This window comes from Pseudorca crassidens, chromosome 16 (genome assembly GCF_039906515.1).
Source record: "Pseudorca crassidens isolate mPseCra1 chromosome 16, mPseCra1.hap1, whole genome shotgun sequence".
NCBI lineage: Eukaryota > Metazoa > Chordata > Mammalia > Artiodactyla > Delphinidae > Pseudorca > Pseudorca crassidens.
Window position 1 is genome coordinate 69,848,747 of NC_090311.1, and position 7,399 is coordinate 69,856,145.

Sequence of the window (7,399 nt, forward strand, 5' to 3'; positions counted from 1 at the left end):
GAGTAAGTAGGAAGTCGAAGGGACCAGCCAGCCCGTTAAAATGAGGCCTAGAAATGGGATCTTTGATTCTGCACAGCAGTCCTGTGAAAGCAGAAGGTACAAATGGTGGGTTAGGCTGGCAAGAGAGTCCAAACCAACCAACTAAGCAACCAACTTATTTTTAAGCACATACTATTTACGTGAGGGTACACAAATGCAGGGTCACTGTCCTCAGGAAGTAGTTGTATTTTGGACGTTTGGCTAACCAGGAAAACAGGAAACACTACAGGCATTTACAACAGGGAATTGGTTACAGGTGATGGAGGAGCTGAGACACTGGCAGAGGATAGCGCTAGCAGGAAGCCTCTACCAGCCCCCAGGCTGGAGGGAGTAAGGCAGCCTTTGCAGAGGTCCATGGGCAAGGGTTAGGAGGCACAAGTGGAACCAAGGTGGGTCTGTCTTGGGGCTGGAGCTGTGGAGGAGACGCAGCTGTTGCCAGAGAATGAGTCTGAGGCAGAGAATGAGGGAGAGAAACACCCTAACTTACCCTTGTTCCCCCTGCCAATACCTCACCAGTGCCTACCATTGACTGAACCCAGGCAGGAGCCAACTAACATACGGGCCTGGGAAAGATAACCTGCAGGGGTCAGTCCCCCTGAGAAGCATAGAAGGGCAGGGGAAGGGCAAGGAATGGACTGGGGGGCAAACAAGCCTCCGCCTGGAGCATGCTTGGATCATTTTGTACCTTCAACCACAATGACTTCACCTCGTCCTGGGCCAGACCATGACAAATCAGTTGCAAACACAAGTGCTGGCTGGAATGGGCTCTGGGGCCAACCACTACCTCATCCTCTCACCAGCTACTTAACCCCATTTGGGGCTATCCCAAGACCCTTTTCAGGAGGCTCCTTAATTCTTAAGTAACTATAAGTAACTATAACACACACAGCCTGACATACATACTGTCTCTTCACAGAGGCCTTGGAACTGACTGTCCTCACTCCTGTTCCCTGTGGAGAATCCCAGGATCTAACCAGCCCCATGGTCAAGTGAGTAGAATTTTGTCTGGCTTTCATTTCATCTGTGGTCAGTTCTGACAAGATCAGCTTGATAAAGACTCTAAGCCCCAATGTGCCTAAATTGATGCTTTCAATTTAGTGCCTCAGTGCCTAGGTAACAGCAGCCCTCCAATCTGGGTGTTTCTCTGAGTTGATATCACAGGCCTATCTTGCTAAAATCAGCCTTATCAATATTATCAGTTCAGAGGTTTTGGTGTTCCTAACCAGCTGTATGACTTCAGACGAGTTACTTAGCCTGTTTAAATCTCTGTTTCCTCATCTGTACAATAAGAGCAAACACAGGCCTGTTGTGTGGCTTAAATGAGAGAACAGCTAGTAAAAGCATTTATCTCTGTGCCTGATACACAAGCAGTGCTCAATAAATACTATATCCTGTATTGGTCAGGATTCTTCTAGGTTAAGTGATAGAAGCCCAATCTGGATCTAGGAGTTTATCCAAGGTCCTCACTCTGGGTTTTCTCTATATTCCTCTGATTGATTTCACCCTCAGGCAGACTGTCCCCCGTGAGATGGCAGGGTGGATGCTGAGACATCCTCCTTCCTGAGCAACCACAGGAAAAAGGGATTCCAAGAGTCTCCTGAAGTCCCTGGAATGGGGTTTCATTGGCCTGTTTGGATCACATGTCCAGCAGTGAGTTAGTCACTGGGGCCAAAGGGTGGATAGACAGCTCCAGTCGGCCAAGCCTAGGTCATGTGCCCATGTAGGCTGAGAGTAAGAGAAGTCAGTTCTCCAAAAGGAAACGGCAGAGCTGTTTTCAGGAGGAATGGATGTTAAGAAGGCAAAAACAAACTATTTCCACTACAGCAGCTATTGTTCTATTATTATTACAATTTACTATTTATTATTTACTACTAGCACTTCCACTATCCCCACTACTACTACACTGTACAGCTACTAAAAAAACTTGGAGGAATATTCAGTGAACAACTTGGTTAACAGCCAGGGAAAAGGGAAAATCATAGAAAGCTATTATGGGAGAAAAAGTGTCCTGAATAGAAGGAAACAAAATGAAAGAGCTTTTATCAGTAGATGAAAGGTGAAGTTAAAGCAAAGCCTGAAATGGTGAGTTCTAGGGGATCGTGTAAGCATCTTTCAAAAACAAAAGTGATCTACAAAAACAGAAATATAGATCAATGGAACAGGATAGAAAGCCCAGAGATAAACCCACGCACATATGGTCACCTCTTTTTCTTTTTTTTTTTTGCGGTACGTGGGCCTCTCACTGTTGTGGCCTCTCCCGTTGCGGAGCACAGGCTCCGGACGCGCAGGCTCAGCGGCCATGGCTCACGGGCCCAGCCGCTCCGCGGCATGTGGGATCTTCCTGGACCAGGGCACGAACCCGTGTCCCCTGCATCGGCAGGCGGACTCTCAACCACTGCGCCACCAGGGAAGCCCGGTCACCTTATTTTTGATAAAGGAGGCAAGAATATCCAATGGAGAGAAGACAGCCTCTTCAATAAGTGGTGCTGGGAAAACTGGACAGCTACAGGTAAAAGAATGAAATGAGAACACTCCCTAACACCATACACAAAAATAAACTCAAAATGGATTAAAGACTTAAATGTAAGGCCAGACACTCTAAAACACTTAGAGGAAAACGTAGGCAGAACACTCTATGACATAAATCACAGCAAAATCCTTTTTGACCCACCTCCTAGAGAAATGGAAATAAAAACAAAAATAAACAAATGGGACCTAATGAAACTTCAAAGCTTTTGCACAGCAAAGGAAACCATAAACAAGATGAAAAGACAACCCTCAGAATGGGAGAAAATATTTGCAAATGAAGCAACTGACAAAGGATTAATCTCCAAAATTTACAAGCAGCTCATGCAGCTCAACATCAAAAAAACAAACAACCCAATCAAAAAACAGGGCGGAAGACCTAAATAGACATTTCTCCAAAGAAGATACACAGATTGCCAACAAACACATGAAAGGATGCTCAACATCACTAATCATTAGAGAAATGCAAACTACCGTGAGGTATCACCTCACACTGGTCAGAATGGCCATCATCAAAAAACCTAGAAACAATAAATGCTGGAGAGGGTGTGGAGAAGAGGAACCCTCTTGCACTGTTGGTGGGAATGTAAATTGATACAGCCACTATGGAGAACAGTATGGAGGTTCCTTAAAAAACTAAAAATAGAACTACCATACGACCCAGCAATCCCACTACTGGGCATATACCCTGAGAAAACCATAATTCAAAAAGAGTCACGTACCACAATGTTCATTGCAGCTCTATTTACAATAGTCAGGACATGGAAGCAACCTAAGTGTCCATCAATCGATGAATGGATAAAGAAGATGTGGCACATATATACAGTGGAATATTACTCAGCCATAAAAAGAAATGAAATTGAGTTATTTGTAGTGAGCTGGATGGACCTATAGTCTGTCATACAGAGTGAAGTAAGTCAGAAAGAGAAAAACAAATACCGTATGCTAACACATTTATATGGAATCTAAAAAAAAAAGGTTCTGAAGAACCTAAGGGCAGGACAGGAATAAAGACACAGATGTAGAGAATGGACTTGAGGACACGGGGAGTGGGAAGGGGAAGCTGGGACGAAGTGAGAGAGTGGCATGGACATACACACACTACCAAATGTAAAATAGCTAGTGGGAAGCAGCCGCATGTCACAGGGAGATCAGCTCAGTGCTTTGTGACCACCTAGAAGGGTGGGATAGGGAGGGTGGGAGGGAGACGCAAGAGGGAGGAGATAATGGGGATATATGTGTATGTATAGCTGTTTCACTTTGTTATACAGCAGAAACTAACACACCACTGTAAAGCAATTATACTCCAATAAAGATGTTTAAAAAATAAATTAATTAAAAAAAATTTTTTAAAGTGATCTAAGTAGCAATGTGTAATACATTTTGTAGTTGCCAAACTGAAACTACCTCACTGTGGTTGTTTTAGTAATGCTTTAATGGCTGTACAAAGCATGTTGTATGCTCTCAGCACCATACGTCTGTAGTTGCAGAACTGACACAGGTATCTATGAAGCAGGCCAACAACATTCCCTGTACAGGAATGCCATGTCCACAACACCTTATTGCAGATACAGAGATACATTTTTCACATAGGAACCTTGTGACATGGGAACATTCTAATTTTTCTTTCCTACTGTCTTAAGTGAAATAGGTATGAGATATGTATAAGGAATTTCTGGCAGAAAGTTCAGGGGCTATAACTTAAAATGAAACATTGTTTGGCTATTTGGCAATGCTATAGTATCCTTGAACAACCGGTTTACTCCAGGATTAGTGATGTATACCAGTATATAAATATACAGAGAATGAGACCCAGGAAGTGGCAACCCTGCACTTGAACTTGAACCTATGTTTTACATACCAACGTATGCTCTGTCAACAGAATGATCTCTATTTAAAGTTGTGCTCCACAAAGCATTGGAAAGACTTTGCACATTGCCCCTCTTTGTAAACTAAAACTATGTTCTCAGAAATTCATTTTCCTGTTGAACATTAACAAAATGTTAAAACTAATATGCTATAGGATTTGCTTAAAGCTAAGCCTGTCCATGCAGAACAGTTGAACAACTTCAGGAGAAGCTGGTTATTTGGGCCATTTGGATGTTTCACCTGAAGAGCAGCCAGACCAAGTAGGCCGAGGTCCATCTGAGTATAAGAAGTCAGCTGATTGGGCCAAGCAAATCCTTCAGTTCAGTGTAAGTAGAATATATGTTTTCTGTTTGTTTTGGTTTTTAAAGAGACTGTGCAATGGTTAGACCACATGGTTTTGTGTAATAATTTTTGAATGAGAAGAAAACCACATATCTAAGGTGAACACTTTAGATAGGCTTGTTGAGTATTTTCTTAACTATACAGTAATGTTCTGGGGAAGCTAGTCAAGTAGCACTTTGAAGTCTGATAGACTCACCAAACAGAAAAGAATAATATGACTTTATAGTTCTAGACGTGATTATACTTTCCAAGCCACTGGTAGTAATTCTCTCAGCCACCCCACTGGCCGGTAGGGCTGACACCTAATTTAGTGCCCATCCCACTCCTTTCCATAATAACACAAACAGAATGGAAACATTCTTCACCCATGTTGAGAAAAGCCAGTCATTTGGTTTTCTAAGGCTTTTTTTTTTCCTTTCATATTTTGAAGGGTGGTGTAGACCAGATTAAAAAACATGGCTCAGGGAAGCAAGAAATCATTCCCCCAAGCGTTTATTAAGTGAATCACAAATTCATTCAGCCTGACTGCTTACCCAGAGAAATTAAGGGAAAATGGTAACAAGTTGTGAGCCTCTAAGTATCTTCAACTTTAGGATCTCACTGGGAAGGGTCACAAATTTAATCCTTTTCAGCTGTCCCTGCCTTGCTTCCACTCTCAATGGAAATATCCAGGCAGGATGAATACACTTTCTGACTAGACTCTGGACTGACCTAGACAGCTTTTTGGAAATTTAGGATATACTTTTCCTAAAGCCTCTTAATTTCTCCCATCCCTCCCTGATTGAAAACATCATTTATCCCAATACAGCATGTGGAAAGGGAGGGGAGGGAGAAACAGACAGTTATCTGAATTCAGGATAAAAATTACTTTGTGAGTTTATTATTCTCATCCATAACAGATGACAATTTTCCTGTCATTTAGCTGATTCTAGAGCAGAATCACCAAGCGATATTAAGTACTATTTTTCTTACTATTTATCTTGAGGGCCCCAATGAGACATGTGCACCTACATTTAATAACCCGTGATCCATAACTTGCATATTCCCTGGAAATGCTTGGATATTTTGTCAAGTGCAGCTAGCCATTATTTCACTGGCCATATGTTAATTACCCTGTTTCACTTATATTGTGGTGGGTTCCAAAGACTTAGTCTTCCTCCAGTGTCTGAGAGCTGTCTGGAAATCTTAGTTCTAAAGAAATTTGTGAATTTGTAGTTTCTGAAGTAGCTCTATTCCTCATTTGTTGCATTGACAGCTACTTTCATGTCATGACTCTCCTATCAGCTCTAAAATAGGCTCAGCCCTCTCTGACTTGGAACTCTCTTTGAAACTCTAAGATGATGTGTCATTTCAAGGGTAAAAAAGCAAAAATGTTATAAATATGAGTGGATGCTAGAGTCCCAAAGAGTTTCAACAAGCTACAGCTTCCTAGCTGCTGACATCAGCAATGTGGTTCTTATTATACAGCTGGGTTTCAGACTGTGATCCTTTTCAAGTATCATCTCTACTCTATATAAAGAACGTGGATTTAACGCAGTTTCTGTTGAGTTAATGGATAAAATTTGAAATGAATCTTTCGGCCATTCCTACAAATTAGTGAAATGTCTCTGGTCCACTAACCCATTTCCAGGGACTAAGATAAAGTCTAAGAATCTGACTCTGTCATTCATTGGAACTGAAATTGTCTTTCAGTGGTTAATACACTCAGTTAGCTCCAAATCTCTTGGATAAATTAGAACTTTCTAAGGCAATAGCAAAAGGAAATCACAAGCATCACTAATGACAAAAAATCAGTACTTAAGTACAAACTAACCAATCTATGTAGCAACGACCTGCTCTTGGTCTGAACTTTTTAGTGAATGGATCACTACTTGGATGGGGAAGGATACAACCTGAATAGTTCATCTACTAATAAAGTCCCCTTAAAAATCACCTCTGTTCAGCAAATACTAATACAGCTGAGTCAAGCTCTTGCTTAAGTTCTTTATAGGCACCATCTCTGATAACCTTCACAATAGTCCTGATAGGTAGATACTCTTACTGGCCCATTTTACAGATGATGAGATGAAGGCACAGAGAAGTTAGGTAACTTGCCCACCATCACACAGAAAGTAAGTGTCAGAGCTGGACATGAAAAGAGTCCTGATTGACTTTAAATCCTCTTAGCCATTCTGTTACACTGCCTTGATGATTGGACAAACACCCTGTCTCAGTGGTTTAAAACTGAAAAAGAGGGACTTCTCTAGTGGCGCAGTGGTTAAGAATCTGCCTGCCGCTCGCTTCGGCAGCACATATACTAAAATTGGAACGATACAGAGAAGATTAGCATGGCCCCTGCGCAAGGATGACATGCAACTTCATGAAGCGTTCCATATTTAAAAAAAAAAAAAAAAATCTGCCTGCCAATGCATGGGACACGGGTTCAAGCCCTGGTCTGGGAAGATCCCTGTTGCAGAGCAACTAAGCCCGTGTGCCACAGCTACTGAGCCTGCACTCTAGAGCCCATGAGCCACAACTACTGAGCCTGCGTGCCACAACTACTGAAGCCCGCACACTGCAATGAAGAGTAGCCCCCGCTCACCGCAACTAGAGAAAGCCCGCACGCAGCAACGGAGACCCAACG

At 42.3% G+C, this 7,399-nt stretch overlaps 1 non-coding gene across 1 annotated transcript; it reads left to right on the top strand.

Annotated features, from left to right (window-relative positions):
* The first annotated feature begins 7,050 nt into the window (after nucleotides 1–7,050).
* LOC137209524 (U6 spliceosomal RNA) lies at nucleotides 7,051–7,155 on the top strand. Its single transcript, XR_010936080.1, has one exon. It is a non-coding gene; the product is annotated as a U6 spliceosomal RNA (small nuclear RNA).
* Nucleotides 7,156–7,399: the final 244 nt, after the last annotated feature.